The 21,046-nt window shown below is 40.5% G+C and overlaps 1 protein-coding gene across 15 annotated transcripts in view; it reads left to right on the plus strand.

The window, feature by feature from the left end:
* SYNGAP1 (synaptic Ras GTPase activating protein 1) overlaps positions 1 to 21,046 on the plus strand; it is a 389,983-nt gene that overhangs the window by 117,939 nt on the left and 250,998 nt on the right. The window lies entirely within an intron of this gene.

Here is a 21,046-nt window from a genome sequence, read left to right on the forward strand (position 1 = left end):
CAGGGATACACTGATACAGGATGCACTGATGATACAGCGATACACTGATGATACAGGACGCACTGATGATACAGGATGCACTGATGATACTGGATACACTGATGATACAGGATACACTGATGATACAGGATACACTGATGATACAGGGATACACTGATGATACACGATACACTGATGATACAGGATACACTGATACACGATACACTGATGATACAGGATACACTGATGATACAGGGATACACTGATGATACAGGATACACTGATGATACAGGGATACACTGATGACACAGGATACACTGATGATACAGGGATGCACTGATGATAAAGGATACACTGATGATACAGGGATACACTGATGATACACGATACACTGATGATACAGGATACACTGATGATACAGGATACACTGATGATACAGGGATACACTGATGATACACGATACACTGATGATACAGGATGCACTGATGATACAGGATGCACTGATTATACAGGATACACTGATGATAAAGGATTTACGGATGATAAAGATTACATTGATGATACAATATGCACTGATGATACAGGGATACACTGATGATACAGGATACACTGATGATGCAGGGTACATTGATGATACAGGACGCACTGATGCAGGGATACATTGATGATACTGGATGCACTGATGATACAGGGTACATTGATAATACAGGACGCACTGATGATACAGGATGCACTGATGATACAGGATGCACTGATGAAACTGGATACACTGATGATACTGAATACAATGATGATACTGGATGCACTGATGATACAGGATACACTGATGATAAATGATACACAGATGATGCGGGATACACTAATGATACATGATACACTGTTTATACAGGATACACTGATGATAGAGAATGCACTGATGATACAGGAATGCACTGATGATACAGGATGCACTGATGATACAGGATGCACTGATGAAACTGGATACACTGATGATACTGAATACAATGATGATACTGGATGCACTGATGATACAGGATACACTGATGATAAATGATACACAGATGATACAGGATACACTGATGATAAAGGATGCACTGATGAAACTGGATACACTGATGATACTGAATACAATGAAGATACAGGATACACTGATGATACAGGGTACACTGATGATACAGGGTACACTGATGATACAGGATGCACTGATGATACAGGATGCACTGATGATACAGGATGCACTGATGATACAGGAGTACACTGATGATACAGGACGCACTGATAATACAGAATACGCTGATGATACAGGATACACTGATGATACAGGAATACACTGATGATACAGGATGCGCTAATGATACAGAATGCACTGAAGATACAGAATGCACTGATGATACAGGATACACTGATGATACAGGGATACACTGATGATACAGGATACACTGATGATACAGAACACACTGATGATACAGGACACACTGATGATACAGGACGCACTGATGATACAGGATACACTGATGATACAGGAGTACACTGATGATACAGAATGCACTGATGATACAGGGATACACTGATGATACAGGATACACTGATGATACAGGGATGCACTGATGATACAGGGATACACTGATGATACAGAATGCACTGATACAGGGATACACTGATGATACAGGACGCACTGATGATACAGGATGCACTGATGATACTGGATACACTGATGATACAGGATACACTGATGATGCAGGGATACACTGATGATACACGATACACTGATGATACAGGATACACTGATGATACACGATACACTGATGATACAGGATACACTGATGATACAGGGATACACTGATGGTACAGGATACACTGATGATACAGGGATACACTGATGATACACGATACACTGATGATAAAGGATGCACTGATGATACAGGATACACTGATGATGCAGGGATACACTGATGGTACAAGATACATTGATGATACAGGATGCACTGATGATACAGGGTACATTGATGATACAGAACGTACTGATGATACAGGGATACACTGATGATACAGGATACACTGATGATGCAGGGTACATTGATGATACAGGACGCACTGATACAGGGATACATTGATGATTCAGAATGCACTGATGATACAGGGTACATTGATCATACAGGACACACTGATGATACAGGATACACTTATGATACAGGATACACTGATGATACAGCATTCACTGATGATACAGGATAAACTGATGATACAGAATACACTGATGATACAGGATGCACTGATGATACAGAGTACATTGATGATACAGGATGCACTGATGATACAGGAATACACTGATGATACAGGATGCACTGATGATACCGGAATACACTGATGATACGGGATACACTGATGATACAGGATACACTGTTTATACAGGATACACTGATGATACTGAATGCACTGATGATACAGGAATACACTGATGATACAGGATGCAATGATGATACAGGGATACAATGATGATACAGGATGCACTGATGATACAGGAATACACTGATGATACAGTACGCACTGATAATACAGGATACACTGATGATACAGGATACATTGATGATACAAGATGCACTGATGATACAGGAGACACTGATGATACAGGATACACTGATGATACAGGACGCACTGATAATACAGGATACACTGATGATACAGGATACATTGATGACACAAGATGCACTGATGATACAGGAGACACTGATGATACAGGATACACTGATGATACAGGATACACTGATGATACAGGATAGACTGATGATACAGGATGCACTGATGATACAGGGTACACTGATGATACAGGAGTACACTTATGATACAGGATGCACTGATGATACAGAGTACACCGGTGATACAGGGTACACCGATGATACAGGATGCGCTGATGATACAGGATACACTGATGATACAGGGATACACTGATGATACAGGACGCACTGATGATACAGGACGCACTGATGATACTGGATACACTGATGATACAGAATGCACTGATGATACAGGACACACTGATGATACAGGGATAAACTGATGATACACGATACACTGATGATACAGGGTACACTGATGATACAGCGATACACTGATGATACAGGATACACAAATGATACAGGATACACTGATGATACAGGGATACACTTTTGATACATGATACACTGATGATACAGGATGCACTGATGATACAGGAAGCACTGATGATACAGGATGCACTGATGATACAGGATACACTGATAATACAGGATACACTAATGATACAGGATACACTGATGATACAGTGATACACTGATGATACAGGATGCGCTAATGATACAGAATGCACTGATGATGCAGAATGCACTGATGATACAGGGATACACTGATGATACAGGGATACACTGATGATACAGGATACACTGATGATACAGAATGCACCGATGATACAGGACGCACTGATGATACAGGATACACTGATGATACAGGAGTACACTGATGATACAGAATGCACTGATGATACAGGGATACACTAATGATACAGGATGCACTGATGATACAGGGATATACTGATGATACAGGATACACTGATGATACATGATACACTGATGATACAGGGATGCACTGATGATACAGGGATACACTGATGATACAGGATGCACTGATGATACAGGATGCACTGATGATACAGGGATACACTGATGATACAGGACGCACTGATGATACAGGATGCACTGATGATACTGGATACACTGATGATACAGGATACACTGATGATACAGGATACACTGATGATGCAGGGATACACTGATACACGATACACTGATGATACAGGATACACTGATGATACACGATACACTGATGATACAGGATACACTGATGATACAGGGATACACTGATGATACAGGATACACTGATGATACAGGGATACACTGATGATACACGATACACTGATGATACAGGATACACTGATGATACAGGATACACTGATGATGCAGGGATACACTGATGATACAGGGTACAATAATGATACAGGATTCTCTGATTTTAAAGATTACATTGATGATATAAGATACATTGATGATACATGATGCACTGATGATACAGGGTACATTGATGATACAGAACGCACTGATGATACAGGGATACACTGATGATACAGGATACACTGATGATGCAGGGTACATTGATGATACAGGGCGCACTGATACAGGGATACATTGATGATTCAGGATGCACTGATGATACAGGGTACATTGATCATACAGGACGCACTGATGATACAGGATACACTGATGATACAGAATACACTGATGATACAGGATACACTGATGATACAGCATTCACTGATGATACAGGATACACTGATGATACAGAATACGCTGATGATACAGGATGCACTGATGATATAGAGTACATTGATGATACAGGATGCACTGATGATACAGGAATACACTGATGATACAGGATGCACTGATGATACCGGAATACACTGATGATACGGGATACACTGATGATACAGGATACACTGTTTATACAGGATACACTGATGATACAGGATGCACTGATGATACCGGAATACACTGATGATACGGGATACACTGATGATACAGGATACACTGTTTATACAGGATACACTGATGATACTGAATGCACTGATGATACAGGAATACACTGATGATACAGGATGCACTGATGATACAGGATGCACTGATGATACAGGATGCACTGATGATACAGGATGCACTGATGATACAGGATTCACTGCTGATACAGGATTCACTGATGATACAGGATTCACTGATGATAGAGGATACACTGATGATACAGGATACACTGATGATATAGAATGCACTGATGATACAGGAATACACTGATGATACAGGATGCAATGATGATACAGGGATACAATGATGATACAGGATGCACTGATGATACAGGAATACAATGATGATACAGGACGCACTGATAATACAGGATACACTGATGATACAGGATACATTGATGATACAAGATGCACTGATGATACAGGAGACACTGATGATACAGGATACACTGATGATACAGGACGCACTGATGATACAGGAGACACTGATGATACAGGATACACTGATGATACAGGATGCAATGATGATACTGGATACACTGTTGATACAGGGTACACTGATGATACAGGAGTACACTGATGATACAGGATGCACCGATGATACAGAGTACACCGATGATACAGGGTACACTGATGATACAGGATGCGCTGATGATACAGGATACACTGATGATAAAGGGATACACTGATGATACAGGATGCACTGATGATACAGGACGCACTGATGATACTGGATACACTGATGATACAGAATGCACTGATGATACAGAATGCACTGATGATACAGGACGCACTGATGATACAGGACACACTGATGATACAGGGATACACTGATGATACACGATACACTGATGGTACAGGATACACTGATGATACAGGGTACACTGATGATACAGCGATACACTGATGATACAGGATACACAAATGATACAGGATACACTGATGATACAGGGATATACTTTTGATACATGATACACTGATGATGCAGGATGCACTGATGATACAGGAAGCACTGATGATACAGGATGCACTGATGATACAGGATACACTGATGACACAGGATACACTCATGATACAGGATACACTGATGATACAGGATTCACTGATGATACAGGACGCACTGATGATACAGGACGCACTGATGATACAGGATGCACTGATGATACAGGGATACACTGATGATACATGGTACACTGATGATACAGGATACACTGATGATACAGAATGCACTGATGATACAGGAATACACTGATGATACAGGATGCACTGATGATACAGGATGCACTGATGATACAGGTTGCACTGATGATACAGGATGCACTGATGATACAGTATACACTGATGATACAGCATTCACTGATGATACAGGATACACTGATGATACAGAATACACTGATGATACAGGATGCACTGATGATACAGAGTACATTGATGATATAGGATGCACTGATGATACAGGAATACACTGATGATACAGGATGCACTGATGATACCGGAATACACTGATGATACGGGATACACTGATGATACAGGATACACTGTTTATACAGGATACACTGATGATACTGAATGCACTGATGATACAGGAATACACTGATGATACAGGATGCAATGATGATACAGGGATACAATGATGATACAGGATGCACTGATGATACAGGAATACACTGATGATACAGGACGCACTGATAATACAGGATACACTGATGATACAGGATACATTGATGATACAAGATGCACTGATGATACAGGAGACACTGATGATACAGGATACACTGATGATACAGGACGCACTGATAATACAGGATACACTGATGATGCAGGATACATTGTTGATACAAGATTCACTGATGATACAGGAGACACTGATGATACAGGATACACTGATGATACAGGGTACACTGATGATACAGGGTAGACTGATGATACAGGATGCACTGATGATACTGGATACACTGATGATACAGGGTAGACTGATGATACAGGAGTACACTTATGATACAGGATGCACTGATGATACAGAGTACACCGATGATACAGGGTACACTGATGATACAGGATGCGCTGATGATACAGGATACAGTGATGATACAGGGATACACTGATGATACAGGACGCACTGATGATACAGGATACACTGATGATACAGAATGCACTGATGATACAGGACACACTGATGATACAGGGATAAACTGATGATACACGATACACTGATAGTACAGGCTACACTGATGATACAGGGTACACTGATGATACAGCGATACACTGATGATACAGGATACAAAAATGATACAGGATACACTGATGATACAGGGATACACTTTTGATACATGATACACTGATGATACAGGATGCACTGATGATACAGGAAGCACTGATGATACAGGATGCACTGATGATACAGGATACACTGATAATACAGGATACACTAATGATACAGGATACACTGATGATACAGTGATACACTGATGATACAGGATGCGCTAATGATACAGAATGCACTGATGATGCAGAATGCACTGATGATACAGGATACACTGATGATACAGGGATACACTGATGATACAGGATACACTGATGATACAGAATGCACTGATGATACAGGACGCACTGATGATACAGGATACACTGATGATACAGAATGCACTGATGATACAGGGATACACTGATGATACAGGGATATACTGATGATACAGGATACACTGATGATACAGGATACACTGATGATACAGGGATGCACTGATGATACAGGGATACACTGATGATACAGGATGCACTGATGATACAGGGATACACTGATGATACAGGACGCACTGATGATACAGGATGCACTGATGATACTGGATACACTGATGATACAGGATACACTGATGATACAGGATACACTGATGATGCAGGGATACACTGATGATACACGATACACTGATGATACAGGATACACTGATACACGATACACTGATGATACAGGATACATTGATGATACAGGGATACACTGATGATACAGGATACACTGATGATACAGGGATACACTGATGACACAGGATACACTGATGATACAGGGATGCACTGATGATAAAGGATACACTGATGATACAGGGATACACTGATGATACACGATACACTGATGATACAGGATACACTGATGATACAGGGATACACTGATGATACAGGATACACTGATGATACAGGGATACACTGATGATACACGATACACTGATGATACAGGATGCACTGATGATACAGGATGCACTGATTATACAGGATACACTGATGATAAAGGATTTACGGATGATAAAGATTACATTTATGATACAATATGCACTGATGATACAGGGATACACTGATGATACAGGATACACTGATGATGCAGGGTACATTGATGATACAGGACGCACTGATGCAGGGATACATTGATGATACTGGATGCACTGATGATACAGGGTACATTGATAATACAGGACGCACTGATGATACAGGATACACTGATGATACAGAATACACTGATGATACAGGATGCACTGATGATACAGAGTACATTGATGATACAGGAATACACTGATGATACAGGATGCACTGATGATACGGGATACACTAATGATACATGATACACTGTTTATACAGGATACACTGATGATAGAGAATGCACTGATGATACAGGAATGCACTGATGATACAGGATGCACTGATGATACAGGATGCACTGATGAAACTGGATACACTGATGATACTGAATACAATGATGATACTGGATGCACTGATGATACAGGATACACTGATGATAAATGATACACAGATGATACAGGATACACTGATGATACAGGATGCACTGATGAAACTGGATACACTGATGATACTGAATACAATGAAGATACAGGATACACTGATGATACAGGGTACACTGATGATACAGGATGCACTGATGATACAGGATGCACTGATGATACAGGATGCACTGATGATACTGGATACACTGATGATACAGGAGTACACTGATGATACAGGACGCACTGATGATACAGAATACGCTGATGATACAGGATACACTGATGATACAGGGATACACTGATGATACAGGATGCGCTAATGATACAGAATGCACTGATGATACAGAATGCACTGATGATACAGGATACACTGATGATACAGGGATACACTGATGATACAGGATACACTGATGATACAGAACGCACTGATGATACAGGACACACTGATGATACAGGACGCACTGATGATACAGGATACACTGATGATACAGGAGTACACTGATGATACAGAATGCACTGATGATACAGGGATACACTGATGATACACGATGCACTGATGATACAGGGATACACTGATGATACAGGATACACTGATGATACAGGGATGCACTGATGATACAGGGATACACTGATGATACAGAATGCACTGATACAGGGATACACTGATGATACAGGACGCACTGATGATACAGGATGCACTGATGATACTGGATACACTGATGATACAGGATACACTGATGATGCAGGGATACACTGATGATACACGATACACTGATGATACAGGATACACTGATGATACACGATACACTGATGATACAGGATACACTGATGATACAGGGATACACTGATGGTACAGGATACACTGATGATACACGATACACTGATGATACAGGATGCACTGATGATACAGGATACACTGATGATGCAGGGATACACTGATGATACAAGATACATTGATGATACAGGATGCACTGATGATACAGGGTACATTGATGATACAGAACGCACTGATGATACAGGGACACACTGATGATACAGGATACACTGATGATGCAGGGTACATTGATGATACAGGACGCACTGATGCAGGGATACATTGATGATTCAGAATGCACTGATGATACAGGGTACATTGATCATACAGGACACACTGATGATACAGGATACACTGATGATACAGGATACACTGATGATACAGCATTCACTGATGATACAGGATAAACTGATGATACAGAATACACTGATGATACAGGATGCACTGATGATACAGAGTACATTGATGATACAGGATGCACTGATGATACAGGAATACACTGATGATACAGGATGCACTGATGATACCGGAATACACTGATGATACGGGATACACTGATGATACAGGATACACTGTTTATACAGGATACACTGATGATACTGAATGCACTGATGATACAGGAATACACTGATGATACAGGATGCAATGATGATACAGGGATACAATGATGATACAGGATGCACTGATGATACAGGAATACACTGATGATACAGGACGCACTGATAATACAGGATACACTGATGATACAGGATACATTGATGATACAAGATGCACTGATGATACAGGAGACACTGATGATACAGGATACACTGATGATACAGGACGCACTGATAATACAGGATACACTGATGATACAGGATACATTGATGACACAAGATGCACTGAAGATACAGGAGACACTGATGATACAGGATACACTGATGATACAGGATACACTGATGATACAGGGTACACTGATGATACAGGATAGACTGATGATACAGGATGCACTGATGATACTGGATACACTGATGATACAGGGTACACTGATGATACAGGAGTACACTTATGATACAGGATGCACTGATGATACAGAGTACACCGATGATACAGGGTACACTGATGATACAGGATGCGCTGATGATACAGGATACACTGATGATACAGGGATACACTGATGATACAGGACACACTGATGATGCAGGGATAAACTGATGATACACGATACACTGATGATACAGGGTACACTGATGATACAGCGATACACTGATGATACAGGATACACAAATGATACAGGATACACTGATGATACAGGGATACACTTTTGATACATGATACACTGATGATACAGGATGCACTGATGATACAGGAAGCACTGACGATACAGGATGCACTGATGATACAGGATACACTGATAATACAGGATACACTAATGATACAGGATACACTGATGATACAGTGATACACTGATGATACAGGATGCGCTAATGATACAGAATGCACTGATGATGCAGAATGCACTGATGATACAGGGATACACTGATGATACAGGGATACACTGATGATACAGGATACACTGATGATACAGAATGCACCGATGATACAGGACGCACTGATGATACAGGATACACTGATGATACAGGAGTACACTGATGATACAGAATGCACTGATGATACAGGGATACACTAATGATACAGGATGCACTGATGATACAGGGATATACTGATGATACAGGATACACTGATGATACATGATACACTGATGATACAGGGATGCACTGATGATACAGGGATACACTGATGATACAGGATGCACTGATGATACAGGATGCACTGATGATACAGGGATACACTGATGATACAGGACGCACTGATGATACAGGATGCACTGATGATACTGGATACACTGATGATACAGGATACACTGATGATACAGGATACACTGATGATGCAGGGATACACTGATACACGATACACTGATGATACAAGATACACTGATGATACACGATACACTGATGATACAGGATACACTGATGATACAGGGATACACTGATGATACAGGATACACTGATGATACAGGGATACACTGATGATACACGATACACTGATGATACAGGATACACTGATGATACAGGATACACTGATGATGCAGGGATACACTGATGATACAGGGTACAATAATGATACAGGATTCACTGATGATAAAGATTACATTGATGATACAAGATACATTGATGATACATGATGCACTGATGATACAGGGTACATTGATGATACAGAACGCACTGATGATACAGGGATACACTGATGATACAGGATACACTGATGATGCAGGGTACATTGATGATACAGGGCGCACTGATACAGGGATACATTGATGATTCAGGATGCACTGATGATACAGGGTACATTGATCATACAGGACGCACTGATGATACAGGATACACTGATGATACAGAATACACTGATGATACAGGATACACTGATGATACAGCATTCACTGATGATACAGGATACACTGATGATACAGAATACACTGATGATACAGGATGCACTGATGATATAGAGTACATTGATGATACAGGATGCACTGATGATACAGGAATACACTGATGATACAGGATGCACTGATGATACCGGAATACACTGATGATACGGGATACACTGATGATACAGGATACACTGTTTATACAGGATACACTGATGATACAGGATGCACTGATGATACCGGAATACACTGATGATACGGGATACACTGATGATACAGAATACACTGTTTATACAGGATACACTGATGATACTTAATGCACTGATGATACAGGAATACACTGATGATACAGGATGCACTGATGATACAGGATGCACTGATGATACAGGATGCACTCATGATACAGGATTCACTGCTGATACAGGATTCACTGATGATACAGGATTCACTGATGATAGAGGATACACTGATGATACAGGATACACTGATGATATAGAATGCACTGATGATACAGGAATACACTGATGATACAGGATGCAATGATGATACAGGGATACAATGATGATACAGGATGCACTGATGATACAGGAATACAATGATGATACAGGACGCACTGATAATACAGGATACACTGATGATACAGGATACATTGATGATACAAGATGCACTGATGATACAGGAGACACTGATGATACAGGATATACTGATGATACAGGACGCACTGATAATACAGGATACACTGATGATACAGGATACATTGATGATACAGGAGGCACTGATGATACAGGAGACACTGATGATACAGGATACACTGATGATACAGGATAGACTGATGATACAGGATGCAATGATGATACTGGATACACTGTTGATACAGGGTACACTGATGATACAGGAGTACACTGATGATACAGGATGCACCGATGATACAGAGTACACCGATGATACAGGGTACACTGATGATACAGGATGCGCTGATGATACAGGATACACTGATGATACAGGGATACACTGATGATACAGGACGCACTGATGATACAGGACACACTGATGATACAGGGATACACTGATGATACACGATACACTGATGGTACAGGATACACTGATGATACAGGGTACACTGATGATACAGCGATACACTGATGATACAGGATACACAAATGATACAGGATACACTGATGATACAGGGATATACTTTTGATACATGATACACTGATGATGCAGGATGCACTGATGATACAGGAAGCACTGATGATACAGGATGCACTGATGATACAGGATACACTGATGACACAGGATACACTCATGATACAGGATACACTGATGATACAGGATTCACTGATGATACAGGACGCATTGATGATACAGGACGCACTGATGATACAGGATGCACTGATGATACAGGGATACACTGATGATACATGGTACACTGATGATACAGGATACACTGATGATACAGAATGCACTGATGATACAGGAATACACTGATGATACAGGATGCACTGATGATACAGGATGCACTGATGATACAGGATGCACTGATGATACAGGATGCACTGATGATACAGTATACACTGATGATACAGCATTCACTGATGATACAGGATACACTGATGATACAGAATACACTGATGATACAGGATGCACTGATGATACAGAGTACATTGATGATACAGGATGCACTGATGATACAGGAATACACTGATGATACAGGATGCACTGATGATACCGGAATACACTGATGACACGGGATACACTGATGATACAGGATACACTGTTTATACAGGATACACTGATGATACTGAATGCACTGATGATACAGGAATACACTGATGATACAGGATGCAATGATGATACAGGGATACAATGATGATACAGGATGCACTGATGATACAGGAATACACTGATGATACAGGATACACTGATGATACAGGACGCACTGATAATACCGGATACACTGATGATGCAGGATACATTGTTGATACAAGATTCACTGATGATACAGGAGACCCTGATGATACAGGATACACTGATGATACAGGGTACACTGATGATACAGGGTAGACTGATGATACAGGATGCACTGATGATACTGGATACACTGATGATACAGGGTAGACTGATGATACAAGAGTACACTTATGATACAGGATGCACTGATGATACAGCGTACACCGATGATACAGGGTACACTGATGATACAGGATGCGCTGATGATACAGGATACACTGATGATACAGGGATACACTGATGATACAGGACGCACTGATGATACAGGATACACTGATGATACAGAATGCACAGATGATACAGGACACACTGATGATACAGGGATAAACTGATGATACACGATACACTGATGGTACAGGCTACACTGATGATACAGGGTACACTGATGATACAGCGATACACTGATGATACAGGATACAAAAATGATACAGGATACACTGATGATACAGGGATACACTTTTGATACATGATACACTGATGATACAGGATGCACTGATGATACAGGAAGCACTGATGATACAGGATGCACTGATGATACAGGATACACTGATAATACAGGATACACTAATGATACAGGATACACTGATGATACAGTTATACACTGATGATACAGGATGCACTGATGATACAGGGATACACTGATGATACAGGATACACTGATGATACAGAATGCACTGATGATACAGGACGCACTGATGATACAGGATACACTGATGATACAGGAGTACACTGATGATACAGAATGCACTGATGATACAGAATGCACTGATGATACAGGGATACACTAATGATACAGGATGCACTGATGATACAGGGATATACTGATGATACAGGATACACTGATGATACAGGATACACTGATGATACAGGGATGCACTGATGATACAGGGATACACTGATGATACAGGATGCACTGATGATACAGGATGCACTGATGATACAGGGATACACTGATGATACAGGACGCACTGATGATACAGGATGCACTGATGATACAGGATACATTGATGATACAGGATACACTGATGATGCAGGGATACACTGATGATACACGATACACTGATGATACAGGATACACTGATGATACAGGGATACACTGATGATACAGGATACACTGATGATACAGGGATACAGTGATGATACACGATACACTGATGATACAGGATACACTGATGATACAGGATACACTGATGATGCAGGGATACACTGATGATACAGGGTACAATAATGATACAGGATTCACTGATGATAAAGATTACATTGATGATACAAGATACATTGATGATACATGATGCACTGATGATACAGGGTACATTGATGATACAGAATGCACTGATGATACAGGGATACACTGATGATACAGGATACACTGATGATGCAGGGTACATTGATGATACAGGACGCACTGATACAGGGATACATTGATAATTCAGGATGCACTGATCATACAGGGTACATTGATCATACAGGACGCACTGATAATACAGGATACACTGATGATACAGGATTCACTGATGATACAGGATACACTGATGATACAGCATTCACTGATGATACAGGATACACTGATGATACAGAATACACTGATGATACAGGATGCACTGATGATACAGAGTACATTGATGATACAGGATGCACTGATGATACAGGAATACACTGATGATACAGGATGCACTGATGATACCGGAATACACTGATGATACGGGATACACTGATGATACAGGATACACTGTTTATACAGGATACACTGTTTATACAGGATACACTGATGATACTGAATGCACTGATGATACAGGAATACACTGATGATACAGGATGCACTGATGATACAGGATTCACTGCTGATACAGGATTCACTGATGATAGAGGATACACTGATGATACAGGATACAGTGATGATATAGAATGCACTGATGATACAGGAATACACTGATGATACAGGATGCAATGATGATACAGGGATACAATGATGATACAGGATGCACTGATGATACAGGAATACACTGATGATACAGGACGCACTGATAATACAGGATACACTGATGATACAGGATACATTGATGATACAAGATGCACTGATGATACAGGAGACACTGATGATACAGGATACACTGATGATACAGGACGCACTGATAATAGAGGATACACTGATGATACAGGATACATTGATGATACAAGATGCACTGATGATACAGGAGACACTGATGATACAGGATACACTGATGATACAGGATAGACTGATGATACAGGATGCAATGATGATACTGGATACACTGATGATACAGGGTACACTGATGATACAGGAGTACACTGATGATACAGGATGCACCGATGATACAGAGTACACCGATGATACAGGGTACACTGATGATACAGGATGCGCTGATGATACAGGATACACTGATGATACAGGGATACACTGATGATACAGGATGCACTGATGATACAGGACGCACTGATGATACTGGATACACTGATGATACAGAATGCACTGATGATACAGAATGCACTGATGATACAGGATGCACTGATGATACAGGACACACTGATGATACAGGGATACACTGATGATACACGATACACTGATGGTACAGGATACACTGATGATACAGGGTACACTGATGATACAGCGATACACTGATGATACAGGATACACAAATGATACAGGATACACTGATGATACAGGGATACACTTTTGATACATGATACACTGATGATACAGGATGCACAGATGATACAGGAAGCACTGATGATACAGGATGCACTGATGATACAGGATACACTGATGACACAGGATACACTGATGATACAGGATTCACTGATGATACAGAACGCACTGATGATACAGGACGCACTGATGATACAGGATGCACTGATGATACAGGGATACACTGATGATACATGGTACACTGATGATACAGGATACACTGATGATACAGAATGCACTGATGATACAGGAATACACTGATGATACAGGATGCACTGATGATACAGGATACACTGATGATACAGAATGCACTGATGATACAGGAATACACTGATGATACAGGATGCAATGATGCTACAGGGATACACTGATGATACAGGGATACACTGATGATATAGAATGCACTGATGATACAGGAATACACTGATGATACAGGATTCACTGATGATAGAGGATACACTGATGATACTGGGATACACTGATGATATAGAATGCACTGATGATACAGGAATACACTGATGATACAGGACGCACTGATGATACAGGGATACATTGATGATACAGGATGCACTGATGATACCGGGTACATTGATGATACAGGACGCACTGATGATACAGGGATACATTGATGATACAGGATGCACTGATGATACAGGGTACATTGATGATACAGGACGCACTGATGATACAGGATACACTGATGATACAGAATACACTGATGATACAGGATGCACTGATGATACAGGGTACATTGATAATACAGGATGCACTGATGATACAGGAATTCACTGTTGATACTGGATGCACTATGATACAGGATACACTGATGATACAGAATGCACTGATGATACAGGAATACACTGATGATACAGGATGCACTGATGATACAGGATACACTGATGATACAGAATGCACTGATGATACAGGAATACACTGATGATACAGGATGCAATGATGATACAGGGATACACTGATGATACAGGGATACACTGATGATCTTGAATACACTTATGATACAGGACGCACTGATGATACAGGATACACTGATGATACAGGATGCACTGATGTTACAGGATGCACTGATGATACAGGATACACTGATGATACAGGACGCACTGATGATACAGGATACATTGATGATACAGGATACACTGATGATACAGAATGCACTGATGATACAGGAATACACTGATGATACAGGATGCAATGATGATACAGGGATACACTGATGATATAGAATTCACTGATGATACAGGAATACACTGATGATACAGGATGCACTGATGATACAGGAATACACTGATGATACAGGATACACTGATGATACAGGATACACTGATGATACAGGATGCACTGATGATACAGGATGCAGTGATGATACAGGATACACTGATGATACAGGACGCACTGATGATACAGGATACATTGATGATACAGGATACATTGATGATACAGGATACACTGATGATACAGGATACACTGATGATACAGCATGCACTGATGATACAGGATGCACTGATGGAACTCGATACACTGATGATACAGGATACACTGATGATACAGGATACACTGATGATACAGAATGCACTGATGATACAGGAATACACTGATGATACGGGATGCACTGATGATGCAGGAATACACTGATGATACGGGATGCACTGATGATACAGGATACACTGATGATACAGAATGCACTGATTATACAGGAATACACTGATGATACAGGATACACTGATGATACAGGATGCACTGATGATACAGGATACACTGATGATACAGGATTCACTGTTGATACAGGATTCACTGATGATACAGGATTCACTGATGATAGAGGATACACTGATGATACAGGGATACACTGATGATATAGAATGCACTGATGATACAGGAATACACTGATGATACAGGATACACTAATGATACAGGATACACTGATGATACAGGAATACACTGATGATACAGGATACACTGATGATACAAGATACATTGATGATACAAGATTCACTGATGATACAGGGTACATTGATGATACAGGACGCACTGATGATACAGGGATACACTGATGATACAGGACGCACTGATGATACAGGGATACATTGATGATACAGGATGCACTGATGATACAGGGTACATTGATGATACAGGACGCACTGATGATACAGGATACACTGATGATACAGAATACACTGATGATACAGGATGCATTGATGATACAGGATGCACTGATGATACAGGAATACACTGATGATACTGGATGCACTGATGATACAGGATACACTGATGATACAGAATGCACTGATGATACAGGAATACACTGATGATGCAGGATGCACTGATGATACAGGATACACTGATGATACAGAATGCACTGATGATACAGGAATAAACTGATGATACAGGATGCAATGATGATACAGGGATACACTGATGATACAGGGATACACTGATGATACAGGGATACACTGATGATATAGAATGCACTGATGATACAGGAATACACTGATGATACAGGATGCACTGATGATACAGGAATACACTGATGATACAGGAATACACTGATGATACAGGATACACTGATGATACAGGATGCACTGATGATACAGGATGAACTGATGATACAGGATACACTGATGATACAGGATACACTGATGATACAGAATGCACTGATGATACAGGACACATTGATGATACAGGACACACTGATGATACAGGATACACTGATGATACAGTATGCAGTGATGATACAGGATACACTGATGATACAGGATGCACTGATGGAACTGGATACACTGATGATACAGGATACACTGATGATACAGGATACACTGATGATACAGAATGCACTGATGATACAGGAATACACTGATGATACGGGATGCACTGATGATACAGAATACACTGATGATACAGAATGCACTGATGATACAGGAATACACTGATGATACAGGATACACTGATGATACAGGATGCACTGATGATATAGGATACAATGATGATACAGGATACACTGATGACACAGAATGCACTGATGATACAGGAATACACTGATGATACAGGAATACACTGATGATACAGGATACACTGATGATAGAGGATGCACTGATGATACAGGATACAATGATGATACAGGATACAATGATGATACAGGATACACTGATGATACAGGGTACTCTGATGATACAGGATACACTGATGATACAGGATACACTGATGATACAGGATGCACTGATGATACTGGATACACTGATGATACAGGAGTACACTGATGATACAGGACGCACTGATGATACAGAGTACACTGATGATACAGGGATACACTGATGATACAGGATGCGCTGATGATACAGGATGCGCTGATGATACAGGATACGCTGATGATACAGGGACACACTGATGATACAGGATGCACAGATGATACATGACACAATGATGATACTGGATACACTGATGATGCAGGTCACACTGATGATACAGAATGCACTGATGATACTGGATACACTGATGATACAGAATGCACTGATGATACAGGATACACTGATGATACAGAATGCACTGATGATACAGAGATACACTGATGATACAGGACGCACTGATGATACAGGATGCACTGATGAAACTGGATACACTGATACAGGAATACACTGATTATACAGGATGCACTGATGAAACTGGATACACTGATGATACAGGAGTACACTGATGATACAGGAGTACACTGATGATACAGGATGCACTGATGATACTGGATTCACTGATGATACTGAATACAATGATGATACAGGATACACTGATGATACAGGATACACTGATGATACAGGATGCACTGATGATACTTGATACACTGATGATACAGAAGTACACTGATGATGCAGGACGCACTGATGATACAGAGTACACTGATGATACAGGATGCGCTAATGATACAGAATGCACTGATGATACAAGATGTACTGATGATACAGGATACACTGATGATACAGGGATACACTGAAGATACAGGATGCTCTAATGATACAGAATGCACTGATGATACAAAATGCACTGATGATACAGGATACACTGATGATACAGGATACACTGATGATACAGAATGCACTGATGATACAAGATACACTGATGATACAGGACACACTGATTATACAGGACGCACTGATGATACAGGATACACTGATGATACAGGATGCACTGATGATACAGGATACACTGATGATACAGGACGCACTGATGATACAGGATACATTGATGATACAGGATACACTGATGATACAGAATGCACTGATGATACAGGAATACACTGATGATACAGGATGCAATGATGATACAGGGATACACTGATGATATAGAATTCACTGATGATACAGGAATACACTGATGATACAGGATGCACTGATGATACAGGAATACACTGATGATACAGGATACACTGATGATACAGGATACACTGATGATACAGGATGCACTGATGATACAGGATGCAGTGATGATACAGGATACACTGATGATACAGGACGCACTGATGATACAGGATACATTGATGATACAGGATACATTGATGATACAGGATACACTGATGATACAGGATACACTGATGATACAGCATGCACTGATGATACAGGATGCACTGATGGAACTCGATACACTGATGATACAGGATACACTGATGATACAGGATACACTGATAATACAGAATGCACTGATG

Source organism: Phyllobates terribilis, unplaced genomic scaffold, assembly GCF_046119375.1.
Source record: "Phyllobates terribilis strain yellow unplaced genomic scaffold, ASM4611937v1 Scaffold_7__3_contigs__length_470593459, whole genome shotgun sequence".
Taxonomy (NCBI): Eukaryota; Metazoa; Chordata; class Amphibia; order Anura; family Dendrobatidae; genus Phyllobates; species Phyllobates terribilis.